This window comes from Rattus norvegicus, chromosome 14 (genome assembly GCF_036323735.1).
Source record: "Rattus norvegicus strain BN/NHsdMcwi chromosome 14, GRCr8, whole genome shotgun sequence".
In the NCBI taxonomy this organism is placed as follows: Eukaryota; Metazoa; Chordata; class Mammalia; order Rodentia; family Muridae; genus Rattus; species Rattus norvegicus.
Genome location: NC_086032.1, coordinates 15291009 through 15313480, shown reverse-complemented (window position 1 = coordinate 15313480; position 22472 = coordinate 15291009). Strand labels below are relative to the sequence as shown.

General features: G+C 43.1%; 1 long non-coding RNA gene and 1 other non-coding gene across 2 annotated transcripts; both read left to right on the top strand.

The window, feature by feature from the left end:
- Positions 1 to 615: 615 nt before the first annotated feature.
- On the top strand, positions 616 to 21675 carry LOC134481721 (uncharacterized). Its single transcript, XR_010057471.1, has 3 exons — positions 616 to 1381; positions 2149 to 4154; positions 19993 to 21675. It is a non-coding gene; the product is annotated as an uncharacterized LOC134481721 (long non-coding RNA).
- LOC120096779 (small nucleolar RNA SNORA70) lies at positions 19410 to 19544 on the top strand. The gene has a single exon (XR_005493618.1). It is a non-coding gene; the product is annotated as a small nucleolar RNA SNORA70 (small nucleolar RNA).
- Positions 21676 to 22472: the final 797 nt, after the last annotated feature.

The following is a 22472-nucleotide window of genomic DNA, read 5'->3' as shown; positions in this document are numbered from 1 at the left end:
CAGCGAGTCCCCGCAGCGAAAGTTCCCGGGATAGGTCGGAGTCGGTTTCACCTGCGCACTGGCTACGCCTCCTCCTGAGCTCTGGGGGAAGGGCTCAACCCGCCTACTATACCTCCTCCCTCTTAAGTATCCCCCCAACCCCCGCCACCCGTCCCGGGTGAGTCAGGCTGGTCACAGTCGCGGACTGCGTGGGGAGGTGAGGCCGGGGGCGAACTGAGCCGGAGGCGAACGGCTCTGCTGAGCGCGCAGCCACCCCGGGGCCTGGGAGGTGTCAGGCAGGTAGGCGACCGGTTGTCCCTCAGAGTGCCCGCCACTCTAGAAACAAAAGCAGAGGAAGATCAGCTCCCTCCACACAGGTGGGGGTCCAATAGACAGGCTCTCCACCGTTTCTCTTTATCAGCTCGGTCTGAGTAGGGGCTTGGGGTTCCCAATTGCAGAATCCGGTAGGATCCGGAAAAACCCACCGAGATCCAAACCAAATCTCTTTTAGTTTGGAGATACCGAGATACTGAGAAGACGGCCCCCAGGGCACTCGCTTCGAGGAGTTCAAACACACCTGCCTAAGTCTGTGCTGAGAGCGAAATCACTCTGAAAGCTACAGACCAAGGTGGGGTTTTTGCCTTTCATTTTCCTACTTCATTGTCTTACGTTTACAATGCTCAGTGCCGGAGGGGTTGGGGGAGGATTCCTTGTCAGAAAGTTCATTTCCTAGGAAGCCAAAATCCATAGGAATTATCTCCTCAGCTGAGGTATTTGATACCCAGAGCTATTTTTCTCTTATTTAGTCTAAGATTTGTGAACAGAAGAGAGTCACTCCATCTGTCTCATGTTGACTTCTTAGTGAAGTCTTTTGTTTTGAGAATGGAAGTTTTCCTCCACACATTTAAAATGCTGAACATGTGACAAGGGTTTGGTTCCACCCCAGGAAGGAGGATGCTAGACTCTCTTGGTCCGTTGAGGGGCTATTGAGTCCACGCTGATTCAAGTATTTCTTTAGCCTCCTTTGAAGAGGGAAGAGTTAACCCACAGCTGCATACTTCATCAGTAACAGCCCTACATTTCGGTCTGGTCTGGGTGACTCTCTTTCTTCTTTATCTTGAGTCCATTTGCTGCTGTCAACAGTATCTATCTATTGTAGCCTCAAGCCCCTCCATCCTCAGACAGCTTTCCCTCCCTAACCTTTCCCTAACCCCCATTGCAAATGCCTGTGTTTCTGCACCCTCTCATGACTGCCACGTTTCTACAGATAAATTCTCTATTTTCTCCTCTCCTGGCATTTGAAACCCTTTCTTCTTTCCTGTTTTTTACTTGCTTTACAGGTCCAGATTTTTCACTAAGAATATCTCAAGTATGTTGGTCCCGCAATTGTCAACATGTTTTGGTATGGTCAACCTCCATCCCCCACCCCAGCACTGGGGATTGAACCCGGGTACTCGGATGTGCTGCTAGGCAAGCCCTCTGTCACTACCATTGACCAGTCTGACTGCCTGTCAGGCCACATCAGCAGTGCTTTATTTAAAATCCCAACAGAACCCTGGTACTTTTCCATGAATGACTTGGAATCCTTGGCTTTAAATTATCTAGGTCAGAAAGAAGGACTGTTTGTCTATTTGGGGCAGTTTCTAGAATTGAAATCTAGTAGTGGGTTGACATGGAGAAACTGTTCCCACTCCATATAACTTTGAGGCTTCAAAGTAGTTATTAAAGCAAATGTTTTTATAGGAAACCTCAGCTCGCTCTTGTATTTATTTGCTGGTGTTGAGGCTCAGTGAGATTCACAGGTGTGGGAGGGGTTCCAAATGGAAACCTCTGGTGGGCAAGTCAGGAGAATCCATCTTTGGTGCCTTGCACAAGTACATATGTTGAGTTGCATATGGGACCATGACTTGCTGTACTTTAAGAGGAGAGAAAGGAGAGGGACAGATGCCAAAGGTTTTGACCCCATCCACCTTCAATTGAGGGTTGAATTACTAGGTCTACAGTTGTTTGGGTATCTGGATACCCAAGTGGTTTGGTGTCCTCTTGGTTGTCCTAGGGTAAGGGGATGGTTAGATGGACAATTCTATGTCTTAGATAAGGGGAACCTTCTTGTATTCTTTTCAAGGTTTTTTATTGTTATTGTTTGTTTGTTTGTTTGCTACATTGCAGGGCATTGTTAGAAATGGGTATATACAAAGAAGCGAACCCTGTTGGTAACAAAAGACCAGAGAAATGGCACGGATTGGCATGTGACTTGGTTTAAGGATGGCAAGCGCTACAAGCTGGAGCCCCTGGATACATGAAAGAAGAACTCAGGCTCAACTCAGAGTGAGGAGGACTTTGCATTTTTTAAAAAAGTGGGGTCATTAGGGCAGAAGACTTCTGTGCAGAGGGCTCTGGGTTTGCTTAAGTATTTGGGGGAGCTAACTGCAGATATAGCTGCTTGGCTTTAAGGGGTGCAGCTGTGTAGGAGGGGTTGCAGAGGAGGAAGGGTTAGGGAGGAGGGACTAGAGAGTCCCTGCCCCCAAGCCAGAGCCTTTTAAGCATTTCCCATAGAGTCTCAGCCAGATCAGAACTGCACTTGAAGGAACATCTGGGGATAAATGCTGATTCAGGATTGTGGGTAAAAAGGATATGTATCCCAGTGAGTAGAAAAAAATGTAAACACAGCAGTGTTGTATGTATCTAAGGACGTCTAGGACTGCACTTCTATTTCAGAGATGTTAAAGTGTAAAAAGAGATACCTCTTAAAATATATGGGAGTTGCAAAACAATAAATAAATAAATAAACAAACAAACAAATAAATAAATAAATAAATAAATAACACTGGGAGTGGTGGTGCATGCCTTTAATCCCTGCACTCAGTAGGAAGAGGCAGTTGCATCTCTGTGAATTAATTCCAGGCCAGCCTGGAATACATAGCAGAATTTCAGACATGCCAGGGCTACATAGGAGACTCTATTAGGAAAAAAAAGCAATTGCTGGATATTATGTGTCTGTGTCTTGGGGGCTCAGATTTGAGGACTGCCTGAGTGTAATGCAACTTGAGCACTTCCACTAGCGGACTAGCCTTCTAACTATTGGACTATGTGAGACTATGTTACTCCTTCATTTAAAAAGACACTTAAAAACAAAGTAACAAGTCTGTTGATGGTAGTATACCTCATTCACCCAGGGGGCAGGAGCAGGAGAATTGTGAGTGGAGACCATCCTGAGTTAAACAGTGAGACCACATCTCCAAAAGGAAAAAGAATAGGAGGGGGAGGGAGGTGAAGTTTCAACCAGAGGAAGAGTCCAGATGCTGCTGAGACGATGCAGGAAAGAGGTTAAAATAAATAAATAAATAAAAGGTTTGAGTTCAGCAGAAGCCGAGAAAGGGAGATGAACAGATGGATTCGAGAGATATTTAGGAGGTGAATTCAATAGGACCTGGCACCAGAGTCAGCCAGGGGATGAGGAACCAGCTTGGCAAGCTCATGAGTAGCTGAGAGAGGTTTGGCATCATCTCTCCCTCTATTCGAGAGAAGAAAGAAAAGGTAGTTTGTGGAAATACATAAAGATGGGAAATTCAACTTGGGGCATATTACATTTAAAGGGCTATTAAAAGAGATATCTAGAAGATAGTTAGCAATATAAATTTGGGTCACCAGAGCCATGCCATTCACATCTACAAATGGCCGTCTACACCACAGGAGAGGAAATTGCTCAAAAAACAACATGCAGGCAGGAGGTCAGGTACAAGAGGCCAAACTGGCAATTCCCAGAGAAAGAGGAAAGGCCTCCTGTGGGGACTTGGAAGGGACCCCAAGAGGAACACCTGTGTCTCAGAAGAGCAGGATCCGGGGGGGACAGCTTTCTAGAGACACTGCCAAAGCCGATAAGAAGGAAAACAGACCCAGAGCTGGCAGGTCACTTAGGCTGATCTGGAACAATGTCAGAACAGTGGCAGGGACCGGAGCCAGTCACACAGAAACCTGAGGGGCAGGTGAGGGAGAGAGTGTAAGGAAAAGACTCACCCAGCCGCCCCTAGATATAAGGAAAGATGGTGGATTTAGATACAGAGAACATCATCAGACCATGAAACCAAGTTTTCTTCTTTGAAGGCAGGGTATGACCTGGCATGTGTGCTGAGGGAAACAAGCCAAAGAAGGCTTCCAGAAGGTTCCAGAGCACAGTGAGTGACAAATGGATGTGGGAGGAGTGGCCTGGGAGCCCAGAGTTCAGGGAGAGGAGAGAGCTCCCCAAGGAAGACAAGGGATGTGGCTCAATGGCGGAGCCCTTGCCATTGTGTGCACGGAACCTTTGACTCCATCCGCAGCACTGGGGAGAAAGAAAAGAGAAACAGAAGGAAAGTAGGGATTGCATTTGGGGGCTGGAAATTAAGCTTGGTTGGCAGAAGCATAGCATGCCCGTGGGGGTTGACACCTAGCACTCTAAGATCCAGGCACAAACTTGGCATGGCACATGCCTGTAACCTCGGCACTGTGAAGATGGAGAAAGAAGAATCAGAAGGTCAAAGTAGGGGTTGGGGATTTAGCTCAGTGGTAGACCCTGGGTTCGGTCCCCAGCTCTGAAAAAAAGAAAAGAAAAAAGAAGTTCAAAGTAATTCTTGGCTACATAAATAGTTTGAGGCTAGCCTGGGCTACATAACAGACATTAATGAGAAGGGGTTCCTTCCATCGATATCTCTTCTCCTGTCCTAGTCTCAACCTTTGTCTACTTGTCAGATATTTATGAAGGATCTGCCAGGAGTGTGTAGTGGGAGGCTGAGAGTACAGTAGTGAATCAGACAGGCAGAATCTTTAGACTCAGGAGGAAAGAGAGTGGCAAAAGACGTAAAATAAACAGAAAAGATCACTCTTGGTAGGCACTCGGATACAAAGGCCAACTGATCGATAAAGTGACACGCAAGGGTGGACAGGGAAAGCCTGTCAGAAACCAGAAACAGGCAGAGGTCACGGTGAGATGGGGGCAGCTGTGAGGGGAAGAGGACCTGGGAAGAGCGATCCCTGTTGAGATCCCTTCCTGTGTCCCTATCTGTCTCTGCCCATCTCTCTCTGTCCTCCTAACTCATATATACGCACAGGAACTTACTCTCTTACAACACTGGGGGTAGACACTGGAAGCAGCAATACTGACAGAGTCCCTCTCCCTGGCAGCCTTGGGGGCAGCCTTCTTTTCCTCTCCTAACCTTGGGAATGGCCAGATTGCCTTAGTCTCTATAGCGTGTGCTTGTCCCACCCCAGTCTCTGGCTCTGTTGCTATTGCTATTTCTTCACAGTCCCTCCTCCGTGTGTCTTCTGTCACTTATAAGGACATTTGTCATTGGAACTGTGGCAGAGTCCATAATCTAGGATGCTTTGATTACACTACTAGCTTGACCTGTAGGTCCTAGGAATCTTACACACGACATGCCTTTTGGAAGGTGTCATCCAAACCATTAAATGAAGTAACAGAGTAATAAAGAAATGTCTTTCGTTGCCTTCTCTTCTTTCTTTGCTCTAGCAACCTTGAATTTCCTTCACAGTTTGAGTCAGCTATCACTGGTTAAGGGATCTACCCGCATCCTCTGTCCCGGAGACATACGCCCCTCTAGTAACTAGTGCATATTCATTAGTTGTTTCTTGACTTTTCTGTATGGACTCATTTCTTGCTACAGCTCTCTGAACCAGCCCCCATTGCTATGGTTTACATGGTCTGTTTTGTTTTCTCTATTGACACTTCTAAGTGGTGGCACGCTAGGCTCTCTACAAAATCCGCTGAATTGAATAGACAGTAAAACGATCCCGGATTGACAGTGAATGGTGGAGGGTTTGAGTAAGGAATTAAAACATTTAGATGATTTATTTATCTATTTCCTGTACTTGAGTGTTTTGCCTGCATATGTCTGTGCACCACTTGCATGCCTGATGCCTTAAGAGGCCAGAAGAGGGCATTGCCGCCCCTGAAACTGGAGTTACAGATGGTTAATAGTTGTGAACTGCCATGTGGGTGCTGGGACTTGAACTCAGGACCTCTGAAAGAGCAGTCAGTGCTCTTAATCATTGGGCCATCTCTCCAGCCCCTGGACTTTGCATGTTAAGTCACAGGAGGTCAACAGAATTTTAGTATAGGCCTTGATTTCAAAGGTATCTTCTCTTTAGAAGTCACAACTGCATCCTACAACATACAGCATTATCAAGGCAGATGACTGCATACTCTCCTGTTTGCTTTCAGTGTATACTGCAAAGTATGTTGTTCAGCCTGTTGATCTAATTTGAAGATTCTTTTTATCATGTTTTAATTATATTGATCTTCACCAACCAGTTTTAAAATAGGCCAGTTCTCATAAAAGAAAGCTTAAAGGTCCACCAAACTTCCAATCCAAGAGACAAGCCCAAGGGGCAGACACCAGTACCTAGCATGAGCCTTGAGCAACTTCCAAAACTGAAATTATGGGAAAGAACATTTGAAATAGAATTTGACATTCCCTATCTTTAGTGTTAGGGAATTGGCTGTGGTATTGGCTGATTATAGTGTAAGAACTAATTGTGGTTAGCAATGACTTAAGAATTGTTTGGTTTCGTCTAATTCCTTTTATAATGTATACTCCTGTTTGTTTAATTCACATAAAAATAATTCACGTATTGAGCGGCTTTTCTTTGCTGTGACAAAACACCTAAGAAAATAACTAAAGAGAGGACAGATTCATATTTGGCTTGTGGTTTCAGAGCGTGTGGTGCATGGCTGCTGAGGCTTCTGGCTTTGGGCCTGAGACAAGGCTGAATGTCATGGTAGAAAGCACACTGTGGAGCAAATAGGGTTCTGACAAATTAAAACTTTAATTTTAACAACTTGTGCTTATTGATTACATGGCAAGGACACGAATGCCACAGGCTGGCCTTTTCAGATGATGCCATGGGTGGTACTCATGAGTCACCAACTAAACATGTTATTAAAAATTGGTATTTATATGCTACAGTTGGCACGTATCTGAGGAGAGCTAAGGATACTAATTTAGCACGCTATTAATAAGTCTGGCAGCCCAAAAAATCCTTGGCAAACACACTTAGGCAGATAATTGGATTTCCCCCAAATTTCAAAGGCTAATTTCTTTTTTTATATATATCTAGTATTTTTATTAAGTGTTTGAGAATTTAATACAATGTATCTGGAGCATATTCAACCCCCTACCTTTCTCCTCCCTCTAATTTCTCCCAGACTCACGCCCCTTCCCCATTCCTGCCTCTCTGCCCCTCTTTATAATTATTTTCCTCAAAAGCTAATCTCTTACCACTTACCAACTATTATATGATACAGTTGAGGTATTAAGTACAGTTCTTCTTGCTATATAATTAAAAATGTAAGTTAGTTTTTCAAAACTAAGGGGTAGGCAATGGGAGATAGGTAAAGCCACTTACTACCACCCGCTGACCTGGGTTCAATTCCCGAGACCCTCGAGGTAAAGCAGGCCATCGATTGTGGCGCACTGTGCTTTATAGTGGGGTCACGGGGAACGTATGGGCAAGGCACAGGGATACAGGCAAGAAAGTTGGGAACCTGCCTGGCACACAGTGCATACATCTGCTAGGACCTGGCACAGCAAAGAATGACAGGAACTAATGGTGACATTAAAATAGAAATCTCATTCCCACACACCACGGGCAGCCCAGAGTTACTGCAGTAGCCGCTGTTGCCATTTGCCCAGACTCCTGCCATCTGATGTTCCACACGCTCTCAAGGTAGGCTTGCATGCCAAAGTCTAACTCTCTGTGGTAGCACGGGTCATCACATCCACATTCCAGCTGTAGGAGGGAAGGAAGGCAGAGAAGAGGATAAAATTGTTGTCTGGAAGAATTTGCACATCGCCAGGCGTAGTGGTATGCACCTATAACCTTGACACGTACGCAGCAGAGACAGGAAGATCATGATTTTAGGCTAGCCTTGACCTCACACCAAGCTCTAGCATAGCCTGGAATACAGTGTCTCAAATACACTATTTAATATATATATATGTATGTATATATATATACACACACATATGTATATATATTATATATCTTATGATCTATATGACATATGATATGTAATATATTTGATAATATAAATTTGTTTTAATTTTTATTATTTCTGTGTGTAAAAGAGATGTATGGGTATATACATGCATGCGTGTACACGAATGCGTGTGCTACAGTATGCACACATGCTGATCAGAGATCAACTTTATGCATGGTTCCCTCCTTCCACCTTTACCTGTGTTTCAGGGATCAAACTCAGTCCCGGGGGATTGAACTCGGGTTGTCAGGCTTGTGTGACAAGTCACAGAGCCATCTTGCCAGTCCTGAAAGGTGTTTTAAAAAGTAAGTTAAAAAATGAAAACATAATAGTGGCATACAAGACGGCTGGGTACACTCCCGTGTCCAGAATGCAATCTCACGGCCACATGTAGGTGGGAAGAAAGGTCGAGAAGAAACACTCCCTTTGTTCTGGATAGCCATGCTCTCAGTTAAAAACAGAAGCTCGTGATGACAAAACCGGCTTTGTCACGGGAAGCACTATAGGCCCTTTGAGCAGGCCAAGTCTTTGTTGAATGACATCATCTTGAATATTCCAGGTCTTTTATCCCTCGAGGGCCCAGATACCTAAATACCGATCACACCCTCTCAGTCACAGTATCGACTCCTGCACGTTCACACTACCCATCGGGAGAGGCATTATTCTTAAACTTTGGGTTTCTGTGGAAGGCATGTGTCATCACGTGCCCAGTGTGTCACTTTTTCAGGGTGACTCTCTACAGTCATGCACTAAGTTAGACTTCCTGGGTGAACCCTCCCCTTTAGTTACACAGATGAGAAACTAGGTCAGTGTCTAGTTTCTAGCAGATTAACCCTAACTAGCTGACTAACCCTGCTGACTAACCTTGAATAGCTAACTAACTTTAACTAGCAGACTAAGCCAAATAAAAACTTTTCCTGGGTTTTAAAAATCTAAAGCAAGGAGAGAAATTTTGATTCCTCTGTGAGATAAAAGACCTCAGCGCCATTGGTGTATTGCTAGAGGGGAAGATCCTTTGGAAAACCAGAGTCGGGCCTCTCTTCAGAGACACCAGGTGGCATAGCAGCTGCACTCCTGAGTCTAGGGTAAGCCACTACCAGTCAGAAAATAAGGTTAGTCAGCTAGTCAGGGTTAGTCAGCTAGTCAGGGTTAGTGAGCTAGTCAGGGTTAGTCTGCTAGTCAGAGTTAGTCTGCTAGTAAGGGTTAGTCTGCTAGTAAGGGTTAGTCTGCTAGTAAGGGTTAGTCAGCTAGGCAGGGTTAGTCTGCTAGTAAGGGTTAGTCAGCTAGGCAGGGTTGGTCTGCTAGTAAGGGTTAGTCAGCTAGGCAGGGTTGGTCTGCTAGTTAGAGTTAGTCAGCTAGTTAGGGTTAATCTGCTAGTAAGGGTTAGCCAGTTAGTAAGGGTTAGCCAGTTAGTCAGGGTTAGTCTGCTAGTCAGGGTTAATCAGCTACTCAGGGTTAGTCTGCTAGTTAGGGTTAGCCAACTAGTCAGGGTTAGTCAGCTAGTCAGGGTTAGCTAGCTAGTCAGGGTTAGTCAGCTAGTTAGGGTTAGTCTGCTAGTTAGGTTTAATCTGCTAGTAAGGGTTAGCCAGCTAGTCAGGGTTAGTCAGTTAGTCAGGGTTAGTCTGCTAGTTAAGCTTAGTTAGCTAGTCAGGGTTAGTCTGTTAGTAAGGTTAGCCAGCTAGTCAGGGTTAGCCAGCTAGTTAGGGTTAATCTGCTAGTAATTGTTAGTCAGCTAGTCAGGGTTAGTTTGCTAGTAAGGGTCAGTCAGCTAGTCAGGGTTAGTCAGCTAGTTAGGATTAATCTGCTACTAATTGTTAGTCAGCTAGTCAGGGTTAGTCTGTTGGTAAGGGTTAGTCAGCTAATTAGGGTTAGTCTGCTAGTAAAGGTTACTCAGCTTGTGTGCATGTGGAAGCCAGGGAAGACCAGGGTGACCTCAACCTCAGAGATTCACTTCTCTCAGCCTGCTGAGTGCTGTGATTAAGGCATACACCATCACCACCAGGCCACGTATTGACTTTTTAATACAAGCACAGGTATGTGAGTGCCCATTGCCAATTGCATGCTTAGGGGGTCTTCACTGTTATTGTTATCATGTCCTTCCTACCTGACAGTAAGCTTAATTGTTATGATATAACAAAACCATCTATCTCTATTTGGTCTTGTTCTCCGGTTCCTCCTAAAAACCCGGCAAACTCTGGAGTAACAGATGTGTCTTTGGTCATTCCTAATGTCTTTCTGAACTTGTTCTAATTCAGTGACTTAAAATGGGCCTTTAGATGGGCTCAACAAGGAGCTAGTCACATCAGGAAGACGGGAACGTGACTAGAGGGTTGGGGCTGTCAACCCTCATTAATGAGCTCCTTTTCTTGTCACTGTGACAAAACTCCTGATGGTTTCAGGAGAGACAGTTCATCTGGGCCAATGGAGTGTATCTGTCAATACTTGTGGGAGCCCTAGGTGGAATCTCCTCTGTAAGCTTAGATTTATTTCAAAACGACTTTTAATAAGGGTTCTTAAATGTTTTAACCTCTTCTGGCCCACCCCCCACCAGAGGTAATAGAAGAGAAAGGTTATCAGGATACAGGGGACGTGGACCTGCTTAGAAATTGTTCTTTGGCACAAATTCCATCTGTATTGTCAGGAAATCAGCAGTTCAATCCACAGGATTCAGTAGCAGTGGCTCGATCCACTCACAAACACTTCACAAATATTCCAGAGGTCCAGTTCAGTAGCGCTGAGATAGGAAACAAATCAGCAGCAGTGGCTCAACCCAGCAGAAACAGCCAGGCCTCAGCTGAATCAGCATGAGTCAGCAGGAGTGATTCCACCAGAAGTTCTCTGCTGTGCCTCTCTCAACGAAGTGAAGATCAGTGAAGACTCAAGACTAAGAAGTGTTGCAAAGCTAGATATGTAAGCCTTGTCATTGTCCATCAAGTCCTATTTATATTCCCCCCAAACAGCAGGTGTCCTCCAGGGACAGCTAACATCACTGTATCAGCTAACATCACTCTGCCAACTGACTCAAGCCCACAGAAGTCGCAAGAAGACGCCAGAACACCACCAAAAGTTTTTTTTTTTTTTTTGGTGTGTTTCTCGCTATGAAGTCACGACAAACAGAGCCCAACAATGCAGTGTAAGGCGAACCAATACATTCATGTCACTAGAGAAGAATTCTTCATCACACATCCTTTCACCTGTGTTTGCTTCAGGAAAACACTCCTTCATGTGTTTGCCCCAGCAAAACACCATCTGACACAACTGACTTTCCAAAGAAATCAGAAGTTTCTACTTCATTCCTCTTCACATTTTAGTGGATTAGTAAGCGTAGAAATGGACCAGAAGCAGAACCAAACCCAAGATCCATCCCAAGCAGTCTAAGTCCAAAACTAAGTCCCTAGCCCCAAAGGTTCCATAACTTCCCAAACCAGCAAGCCAGAGACCAAATGTCCCAAAACATGAGCCTGTGGTGACATTTCACAGTGACACTATAACACTCTAGGGAAGAAAGCTGGGCCAGAGAATCAGCCGAATCACATGATTAGTAGTTATCTCAATTAAACGTCCCAGTTGATGACATGTGATGAGGGGAGGGGACAAGTCACACACTGAGGACAGAGCTCCCACCTCTCCTTCAGATGTCACCCAAACCATCTTTAATGTGAGACTGCTTCCAAGGGTGGGCATGGTGCACATACCTTTTATCCCAGCAGAGGTAGGGGAGCAAAGGTTCCTGCCCAACCTCCTCTACATAACATATTTAAGTCCAGCCTGGGCTACAAGATTCCCTGTCTCAAAATAACAACAACAACAACAACAACAACAACAACAACAACAACAACAACAACAAAAACCAACGCAACAACAACAGCACAAAGCAAATATGTGGCTGTTTTTTTTTTTTTCTTGTATCATTTACAGTAGGGTGGTGCTCTGCACATGAAGGATCCAGTGAATTAGTCAGTCCTCAATCCTGAGGCAAAGCCTCTGAAACCCCGAGTTAATAGCCATCCTGGTTACTAAGCACCATGGATCACCCCTAGGATTAGCTATGCTGGTGAATACCCTGTGGGGTGAGCTCCTGACCTGTGAGGCCCATGCAAACCACAGATATTGTGAGAACTGAGTGTAACTACTGGGCACCCAGCTAGTGTAGAGCAAGTGTTGAAGCAAACGGGGGTGGGGGGGGGCAGGGAACACTTGAACATTTTGTGTAAATGTAGTGAATGTTACCAGCAAGCACTTAAATCCTGCATACCAAATAGAAGTTGTTGTGTTACTACAGACACTTCTTCATGTCAGAGTAAAGGACTGACTCTTCTAAGGTTTACTTAGTTTGTATGTATGAGCGTCTTGCCTGTGCTTTTGTCAGAGTACCACATGCAGACCTCCTGCCTGCAGTCGTAAGAGGGTGTCAGATCCCCTGAAACTGGACTTACAGATGGGGTTGAACCACTCGCGGATGGCTGGGAACTGAGTCCACATTCTCTGTAAGAGCAGTAAGTGCTCTTAACCTCTGAGCCATCTCTCCAGCTCCAGTATTGACATTAAAAATAATTTATTTTATGTGCAGGAGTGGTATGAGGGGAGTCCATTCTCTCCTTCCTCCATGTAGGTCCTGGGGATCGAACTCAGGGCCCCTGGCTTGGCAATGGCATTTTGTCCTACTAAGCCATCTCTCCTGCCCTTGAAAATGACTTAGAGTTAAGTCATTCTTAATCACACAAATACTACAAGGTATACAATAACAAACAAACAAACAAACACAATCTTTCTCTTCTTATTGTTCTACTGACCCCATCAAAGATATTGAATCTGGTGACACAAAATTGTTTTGAGGTGTAGACATAACTGGAGGCTTTGTTAGCCATTTGATACTGTTTTCTTCCATCTGCACTAAGCCTGCAGGGATCTTGAAACAAAATAACCACTGTGGAGGAGTGACAAGGCAGAGCCTCTCTGAGGATAACAAATTATGTTTCCTTCAATAGAAATTTGTTTCCATTGATTCTTTTGGAGGAATTGATTGTTTCCACGCTTGCTTCCACCCTCCCTTAACATTACTGCTTGTTATTCAACTGGTTAAATACAAGTTTCATATGATCTTTGTTTTAACCAGGCTCCAGGACCCCACCCAACTGAACTAAAAATCAAAGTGGAGGCATTCTTATTAAAGTTCTGTGCCACAAAACTGAAACTAGATTGTCCTTAGAACTTTTCAGATGCCAGGACAGATACCATAAATAGCCTGTTTTCCAAAAGACCAATTCTAGTTGGCATACAATGTTTCCTCTGCTTTCATTCCACTCCTTCCCTTAGTAAGGAGCAGAAGTAAGCTGACACAGAAGCCATCCCTTCGTGGTGGTGGTGGTGGTTTTTCTTTTACTTTGTTTCCTTGTTGCTGGTTAAAAGGAAAGTAACTTGAAAATAAGCAGTCCCTAGTTCAACCACCAGCACCACATAAAACCTGTCTGTTGGCAAACTCCTGTAACCCCAACACTCAAAGGGTGGAGGCAGGAGGATCAGAAACTACCGTCCAGTCTCAGCTGAAACATCCTACACATGGAGGCGCAGGATGACCAGATACGAGACCCTATCTTTAGAAACGTTAAACCTCTCGCTTAGCTCCCTGTACTGAAACATATGGCCTACTTTATGGATCGAAAGTACTACCAGATTCTAGAATCACTTAAAAATAAAGCCATTTAGGATCTGTAGGCCAAAGTGTTTAATTTTTTTCTTTTAAGATATCGTTTACCCTCACATAGGAAGGACATTTGAAAGTCAGACTATGATGGCAGAGATACTCAAGACTCTAAAAAGACAATAAATAGTTTATTGTGAGGAAATTGCATCTCTCCAAGAAAATAGGAACATGGCTATTACCTCTGTACCCTTAGGGTGTGAACAGGCAGAGGAAGGACAACCCTTAGAGTTGGAGAAGTACAAAACATCAAACCAATTCACAAGGCACAACACAGACTATTTACAAAGTGACCATTTTAAATTAGGCATTAAAAGTACTTTTTTGGGGTTGGGGATTTAGCTCAGTGGTAGAGCGCTTGCCTAGGAAGCGCAAGGCCCTGGGTTCAGTCCCCAGCTCCAAAAAAAAAGAACCAAAAAAAAAAAAAAAGTACTTTTTTTTTCTCTGTGTATGGGTGTTCTGTGTACACATATGTCTGTGTATCATATGCATGCCTGGTACCTGAGGAAGCCAGAACTGGGTGTTAGAACCTCTGGAACTGAGGTGGCAGGTGGTTAACAGTTGGAATCCCAGGCTTGGAATTAGAACCCAGATGTCTGAAAGAGGGGCCACTGCTCTTTTTTTTTTTTTTTTTTTTTTTGTTCTTTTTTTCGGAGCTGGGGACCGAACCCAGGGCCTTGCGCTTCCTAGGCAAGCGCTCTACCACTGAGCTAAATCCCCAGCCCCGGGGCCACTGCTCTTAATGGATGCTCCATTCCCAAGACTGGTGTTAAGAAGTCGAAGCAGGTGTGATTAATCCCAGCACTCAGGAGGCAGAGGTGGGCAGATATCTGTGAGTTCAAGACCATTCTGGTATATACTGAGTTTCAGACCAGCCAGGGCTACAAGAGTGGGGACTGGGGGTGGGGTAGCTATGGTGTAGGAGGTCAGGCAGGTGGGAGAGAATGGAGTCATCTTTTTGAAGCACAATATCCTTATTACAGTGGAATTTGATTTCACTAAATGAGTTAAAAACACCTCACGAGTTAAGGTGTTTTTGGTTATATTTGCTTGGTGGATCTTGTACACATTGCTAATACTCTCCCTCTGAGCCACGTTCCCAGCCCTAAACTAATAGAAGACTTGCTTTATCATTGGATTCAAGCAATAGCTTTATGGCTGTTTCACATGAGACTATTAATCGTTTCACTGGTTTGTTTAACCAAATCACAGTTGAGAGAACGTAATGACATTTTATCTCGTATTGAAAGCTTGCAATCGGTCTTATCATGATGGGTCTTCGTAGATTTCCTTTTGGGAAGAGGCGATACCATGTATTACCTACACAAAACTGTTTATAACACCTTCAGAAAATTGTGACCGTTAAAATTACAGACTATTTTTTTTTCTTTTCTTTTTTTCTTCAGAGCTGAGAACCGAACCCAGGGCCTTGCACTTGCTAGGCAAGCGCTCTACCACTGAGCTAAATCCCCAACCCCAAGACTATTTTTTTTTTAAGCCTACCAACTGAATAACACTTTAGCTCATCTAAAATGTTTCTTTACTATATAATTAGTTCGTTTATTTCTAATTGCCATTTTAATTTCAGCAATAACAATTTTACTTAGGAAATTATTTTACAGGAGAAAGCAATAGGCAGCAAGAAGAAAAAAAAATAACTGTCTAGTAATCTTTAGGATTCCATGAGGTAGGGGCTGGAGAGATGGCTCAGCAGACAAGAAGACCTGGGTTCAAATTCCAGGAATGGTGGCTTGCAACTGTTTGTAAACCCAGTCCTCAAGGATCCATCCTCCCTTGGATTTCTTGGACATCAGGTTCATACACTGGATACACAAATCCATGTACACAAAATGCCCATGCACGTAAAAAACAAAAAAACAAAAAAATTTGGGGGGGGGTGCAGTTCTTGTCTCAAGAATAAACTTAGCGGGGTTGGGGATTTAGCTCAGTGGTAGAGCGCTTGCCTAGCAAGCGCAAGGCCCTGAGTTCAGTCCTCAGCTCCAGGAAAAAAAAAAAAAAGAATAAACTTAGCTTGTGTAGTGGGGTAGGCTCAGCTCCGAATTTCCATGATGACTTGTATATTCTCCAGGGTGTCTAGGACATTTGAGTGTCCTGATAGTGATGATGAACATGGACTAGGGTCATGTACAGTGATGCCCAGGTCTACTGAATACCAACCAGGTAACCTTTCTGAATTCCAGGTTCTTTAATTCAGGGTTAATGAGGAGATAGTAGATGGCACTCTGCTCCATGGTCCCTCAGCTGTGGGACACAGCTCCTGTATAGTATTTATTAGGTTGTATGTAATAACAGGAGGGGTGGAAGGAAAAGAGGAGGGAGAGAGAAAAAATGAGGAAAGAAACTGGGATCAGTGTAATATTTAACAGCCATACAATGATGAGCACATTTCAGTGTTCTCATGCTATGGATATTTTTCCTCCACAAAACAAGAGGAATGGTTGATATCCTGTGTGCACAGACATTTCTATTGCTCAAGAAAGAATTAAATACTGTCTTAGAGATAGGTCAATGATATAAACATGGAATTTATAAATGAAAATGGGACCGGGGAGATGGCTTAGTGGATAAAGCAAGTGCTGCACAAGTGTGAGAACCAGGGTATAAATCCTCAGAGCCCATTTAAAAGTAAGAATGTATGGTGGCCACTGAAGTTCTGGTACTTGAGAGTCAGAGGCAGGGAGTCTCAAGGGCTGGTTAGACTAGCTAGTTAGACTAGCTAGTTAGACTAGCTAGAACTGTCAAGCTCTGGATTCAGTGAGAGAGCCTCTTCCACAAATAAAGTAGAGAGTAGTCAAGGCAGAGTTCTTTTTATTCCATTTTGTCTCCACTCAGAAACTAGACCATAAAACACTTGCTGTCCATCTTAAGTGTAAGGTACTTTGCTTCTGCAGCTGATCTGCCTGTCTGAGTTGCTCTGAGGCTAGAAGCTACAGCCTCCTGTTTAGTGCCTTATAGTAAAAACAGTGGGAGGTTAGGTAAAGAAGACTTTTGTTCTATCTCTGTAGGAGTTGCATGACTTTAAGTTAAAATCTCAGAAAGAAAATGGGAGGGAGGCCTGTGTCTGCTCTCAGTACTTGTACAACTTTCAGAGTGCTTGGTCACATGGTAAAGGGTTCACTACAAGTTTGTACATAAATTAAGGTCATAAATCGAATACTCTTATAATAGAGAGTATCTACATGCATATTCATTAAGAGTAATTATCTGGCTAAACATTCATCATTTGTTACTTGCTTACAGGTTCATGGAAAGTTAAAAGCTGTCTTTGATAAATATTTTTATTTCTTGTCTTTGCACCTGTGGTGTATATCCTTAGCTCTTTCTTTATGACCTTCGGTTAATGGGTTTTTTTAATGCTTGTTTTTATTTATTTATTTGAAAGATTTATTTATTTCATGTATGTGGGTACACTGTTGTTGTCTTCAGACACACCAGAAGAGGGCATCAGATTCCCATTACAGATGATTGTAAGCCACCATGTGGTTGCTGGGAATTAAACTCAGGATTTCTAGAAGAGAAGTCAGTGGCTTTAACCACTAAGCCATCTCTCTAGCCCTGGTTAATGGTTTTTATAAACCCTTGGAATACGCTCTAGGTTTGAGAACTCTGTTGTTATCTTAGAAGCAATTAAGCATTTCTGTTATAAAAGGGGCTTGAATGGTTTTGTCTTCATCGCCATTCTGAAACGATGGTGACCCTAGCATGCTGGTTGTTTCTGCAGAATAAATGCTGTTTGATTTTGCCTACTATCTGAGTCTGAGGTCTTCCTTCAGTGATTTTTGGACCCTTACAGAAGAAGCTCGATGTCAACTTCAGGACTTCACCCATAAATACACATATAGATGCACCCCACCCTTCTCTCAGACACACACACACACACACACACACACACACACACACACACACACAGAGAGAGAGAGAGAGAGAGAGAGAGAGAGAGAGAGATTCCAGAAGATATTTTAAACATTGATAATTGTCAATTAAAGTTGAATTTTAAAAACTATAACTTAGCTGGGCACTGTGGCATATGCCTATAACTCTAACACTAGGGAGTAGAAAGAAAAAGATCATGAGTTGAGAGCTAGCTTCTGGCTACATGAGACTCTGTCTCAGAAAAACTAACCAACCGAACAAACAAACAAGCAAAACACCCTTAAACCTTGTTTGTTTGTTGGGTATAGACATAATGTTTTTGTGCATTGTGAAAAGGTTATCCTTGTGTTCTTCAAATGCTGATGTTGGCCCTTATATCTTATTTCAATGCAGACATGGCATTGTAATGCTTATGTCAAGTTTGTATAAATGATTCTTACCATTTATTCTTTCCCTTGTCAATAAATGCTGACCACCCAATGGCTAGGGTGGGAGAGGGACATTAAAATCTTCTGTAAAGAGGAAGGAGGGAGGGGTTCATAGATTTCAGTTCGAGAGTGGGAGGCCATAAATGAAAGTATTACTGGGATCTTGGCTGGGAGGTAACCAGATTAGTTCAGGAGATTAAGGATTAAGATAGACTGCCCAGGTATTGAGGTGAGGCTTGAAAATAAATCTTAATCTCTCTGTGTTGTTATTGGGAACTAGCTAGCAAGAATAAAGAAATACAGCTGCCTTATTACATTACCACATACATCAGTACTAAAAATAACTTACAGTTGGGAGCCTAGCTTTTCATGACCGAGCCATCTCTCTAGCCCCATCTCAAACTTTAAAAATTGGAGCCAAAAAAAAAAAAATTAAACTCAATGCAACCAGTCACAAAGCCTAAGCCAACCTTTGTCAGTTGATGATTAAGGATCTGGGGTTTTGTTTGTTTGTTTGTTTGTTTGTTTTGCTTGGTTTGGTTTGGTTTTTTTTAGATTTATTTATTCTATATGAGTACAATGTCATTGTCTTCAGACACACCAGAAGAGGGCATCAGATCTTATTACAGATGGTTGTGAGCCACCATGTGGTTGCTGGGATTTGAACTCAGGACCTCTGGAAGAGCAGTCAGTGCTCTTAACTGCTGAGCAACCCCTAATAAAGGATTTTTTTTTTTTTGGTTCTTTTTTTTCAGAGCTGGGGACCGAACCCAGGGCCTTGTGCTTCCTAGGCAAGCACTCTACCACTGAGCTAAATCCCCAACCCCTCTAATAAAGGATTCTTAATTCTTTCTTTCTTTCTTCCTTCCTTCCTTTCTTTCTTTCTTTCTTTTTTCTTTCCTTCTTTTTTCCTTTTCTTTCCTCTCTCTCTCTCTCTCTCTCTCTTTCTTTTTCTGCATGTGAATGTGTGCATCATGGCAAGCATGTGGAGATCAGAAGACAGCTTAGATGAATTTGCTCTCTCCTTCTTCCCTTTGGGTCATAAGGATTAAACTCAGATCATTGGGTTTAGCTGCACAAGTGTCTATACCCTCTTACCCATCTGGTTGACCTTCTCTCTGTCTTACCTTAGTTAAATATGAAAGATTTTTTAAAAAGTGCCATATATACCCTTAGTCTGAAAGACTATATAAGGAAAGACCATTTCCATAACATCCTGGAGAAGGAAGAACTACAGGGTTTGTAGAGTTGGTGGCTCTAGGGTATTTATGGAAGATTGGTGAGTGTAATGCAAGGGAATTTATTTTAGTGCGAAAGTTCCATTGTAATCTAGAATCAGATAATCAATTAACTAATACAAAGGAGTGTTTCTCTGCAGCCAGTTAAGCTAATCAGGTTCTTTTTCTCAGGGGGGCCTGGTGTTCAATGGCTGCAGGCAGCAGACCCTTGGGAATGCATGCAGCCTGTTGCTTGTATGAGTTCCCCTCAATAACCCTGAAGAACATTTCTGGTGGATGCTTGTGTCTCTGATCTCACATTTTCCTCCATTCTAAGCTCCAGACAAGTAGGTGGGATACCTTTGGAAGTCCCAAGGCACAGTGGTTTATATTGGCCAGGTTATCAGGTCCAGTCACAACAAAGAATGTATGACTGGGGTCCTGCCCTGGTCCAATTAAATTCCCTGGTTGACTGAATCCCATTGCAAAGGAGTGGGCTTCACCTAATGTAGTGCTCATTATTTTGAAGAAGTGGTAGCCAAGTATGGTGGTTTAATCAAAATGGCCCCCATCAGTTCGATTATTCAAACATTTAGTCACTAGTAAGTAGAACTCTTTCATAGCATTAGAAGGATTAGAAGGCCTTTTTGGAGGAAATATGTCACTGGGAGTGACCTTTGAGGTTCTCAAAGTTCAACACTTGACCCAGGGTTTTGTTGTTGTTGTTTTTTCTTTCAGCCTATGGCTCAGGATGAAGCTCTCAACTCCTTCTCCAGTACCATGCCTGCTATGCCTGCTGCCATGATGATAATAGACTAAATCTCTGAAAATGTAGCCAGTACCTAATTAAATGGTTCCTTCTATAAGAGTTGCCTTGGTAGAACCCTGACTAAGACACCAAGAAATGGCTCATCCTGAATGAAACTGGATCAAACATATTCCTAAAACATAGTCTTCTCCAATGGTGGACTCTACACTTCTGAAGTCTTCCACTTATGCCTAATCCTGCGTCCTCCTCTAGCCTATCATATTGATGAATCCGTCTTCCATCTTGACTGAAAAATTTAAAAATTAAAAGCAGTGTTCTTGAAGGATTTTCAACAACACAAAAGTAATAGAAGTAAGTGCTATTTTTAGTATCACCATAATTCTATAAAAATATTCACTCTTTGGAAAGGAAACAGACCCATATTTATATGTGCTTTTAGTTTATATTCTCAGAGGTTTGTAAATTAATAAGTATGCATGGGTAAATATTTATGTACATGCAATTTATTTAAACAAAACCAAATTTAAACCCAGGTGTAATATAAACCCCGCTGTTATACGCAGAGACAGAGTTCTCTACATGCTTAAATTTAGTCCCTTTCTGATTATGGTATCTGATCTGATTAGAAAAAATAATGAAAGAAATACCAGAGGGAGAAGGGAGGAGGGAGGGAGGGAGCTGGGAGGGAGGGGAGAGATGGAGGAGCAGGTTAGATTTCTGGAATCTCGTGTGGAATCTCGTCAATCTTAAAAGGATTGGTGAGTCAAACCTCAGTTCGTCTCCCTACCCGATTCTTTGAGGGCCCATTTTGATTCAGTCAGTCATTCTTCTTTAGTACCTTTAATTATCATTTGCCCGATTTTCCTTTGCTGAAACTATAATATTAAATGTGCATAATTGATCATAGAAGTGCATGCCTTTTTAGCCCTCAGCAGCCAGGCTTCCTACTGACCAAAAAGCTGCATCTTCCCACTGTGAGTGCCCTTTGCAAATTGGTGCTGTCTGTGGCCCTCAGTGTCACTGTTTAATAAATGTCTAATATCCGGACAGTGCTTATGCTAGGTGCTGTAACCAAGACCTGACATCACAGACTCATAACAGATTCTTATGTTGGCTCAGAGTTTTGGAGGTCTTAGGCTCCATTGCCTCTGGACCTGAGGTTAAGCAGCCATCATGACTAGGACTGGAGCAGAACTACTTGTCACAGTGCCAGATAACAAAAGAAGGATCAGAAGGAAGAGACTGGGATCCTACATTCTCTTATTCCCTTATGACTTCCCACCAGGCTCCATCTTTTGAAGATTCTCCTGCCTCCAAGGGGTGGTTAAGTGGGAGCCAAGACTTTAGCAGGGAGTCTGTGGAGGGCACTCAGAACCCAACTTTATGTAGCAATATAGTAATAAAAATGGAAATACATAAAACACAATGTTCTAGTTCCATTTCTGTCACTGTGATAAAAGTAATTTATGGGAAAAAGGATTTATTTTAGCGCATAATTCCAGGTTGTAGTCAATCACAGCAGGGAAATCAAGACATCAGGAATCTAAAAGTGTAACAAATAAATCCATTTTCCCTCTTGGCCAATTATTTCCAAACAATAACAACTCTGAGACTAATAATTTGTCAATAAATGCCTAGGCCACAAACTTTGGCTCAGTCCTTGACTATCTCGTAACTTATTTAACCATTCAAACTAGTCTGTGTCCTCCACATGGTTACCTCTCTGCAGCTCCACTCATCCAAGGGGCAAATCTCTTCTTTATTCTATCCTGAGTTCATCTACCCTCTGGCTTACATCTGTGTTCTCAGCATTCCCGGGTATCTCCAGCACCTCTGACTATTTCCCAGAATTCTCTCCTCCTTCCTGTGTCCCACCTCCTGCCTCAGCTCATTGGCCATTAGCTCTTTTATTGACAGGTGATGCTTATGAGAGAGTCTCTCTACATAAAACAGCTGGTTACATCACTGTTGTTATATCCACAGTACACTGTTTCCTTCACTCTCTACCACTTTCTTATTGATAGCACGATATTTCCTGTCTGTGAAATGGAGGGGAGTGTAGCTCTCTGTGCTAGTCAACTTCCAAGATGGTGTCTAGTGAGCTTTCCTCCTGGCATCCGTACATTTTTGAAATCACCTTCTATACAGACTAGAGCTGGCGCGATAAGCCATAGGACACTGTAAGAAGGAAGGAGGTGATTTTTAAAGTGAGTCCATAAAAGACCCCTGGATTCCTCCCACCTTGTTCTTTGCTTCGTCTTGGGTCACTTGTTTTAAGAAAGTCAATGGCCATACCATTAGAACTCGAGGTGAAAGGTAGATGGCCTTGAACTGGATCCACAACACTGTCTGGGACAATTGAGCTGTTGCCCCATAGACTTCCAGAGCCAAGCCATTCAGGTGAGCCACTTCTGATCCACGCCACTACATTTTATGCAGCAATAGCTAA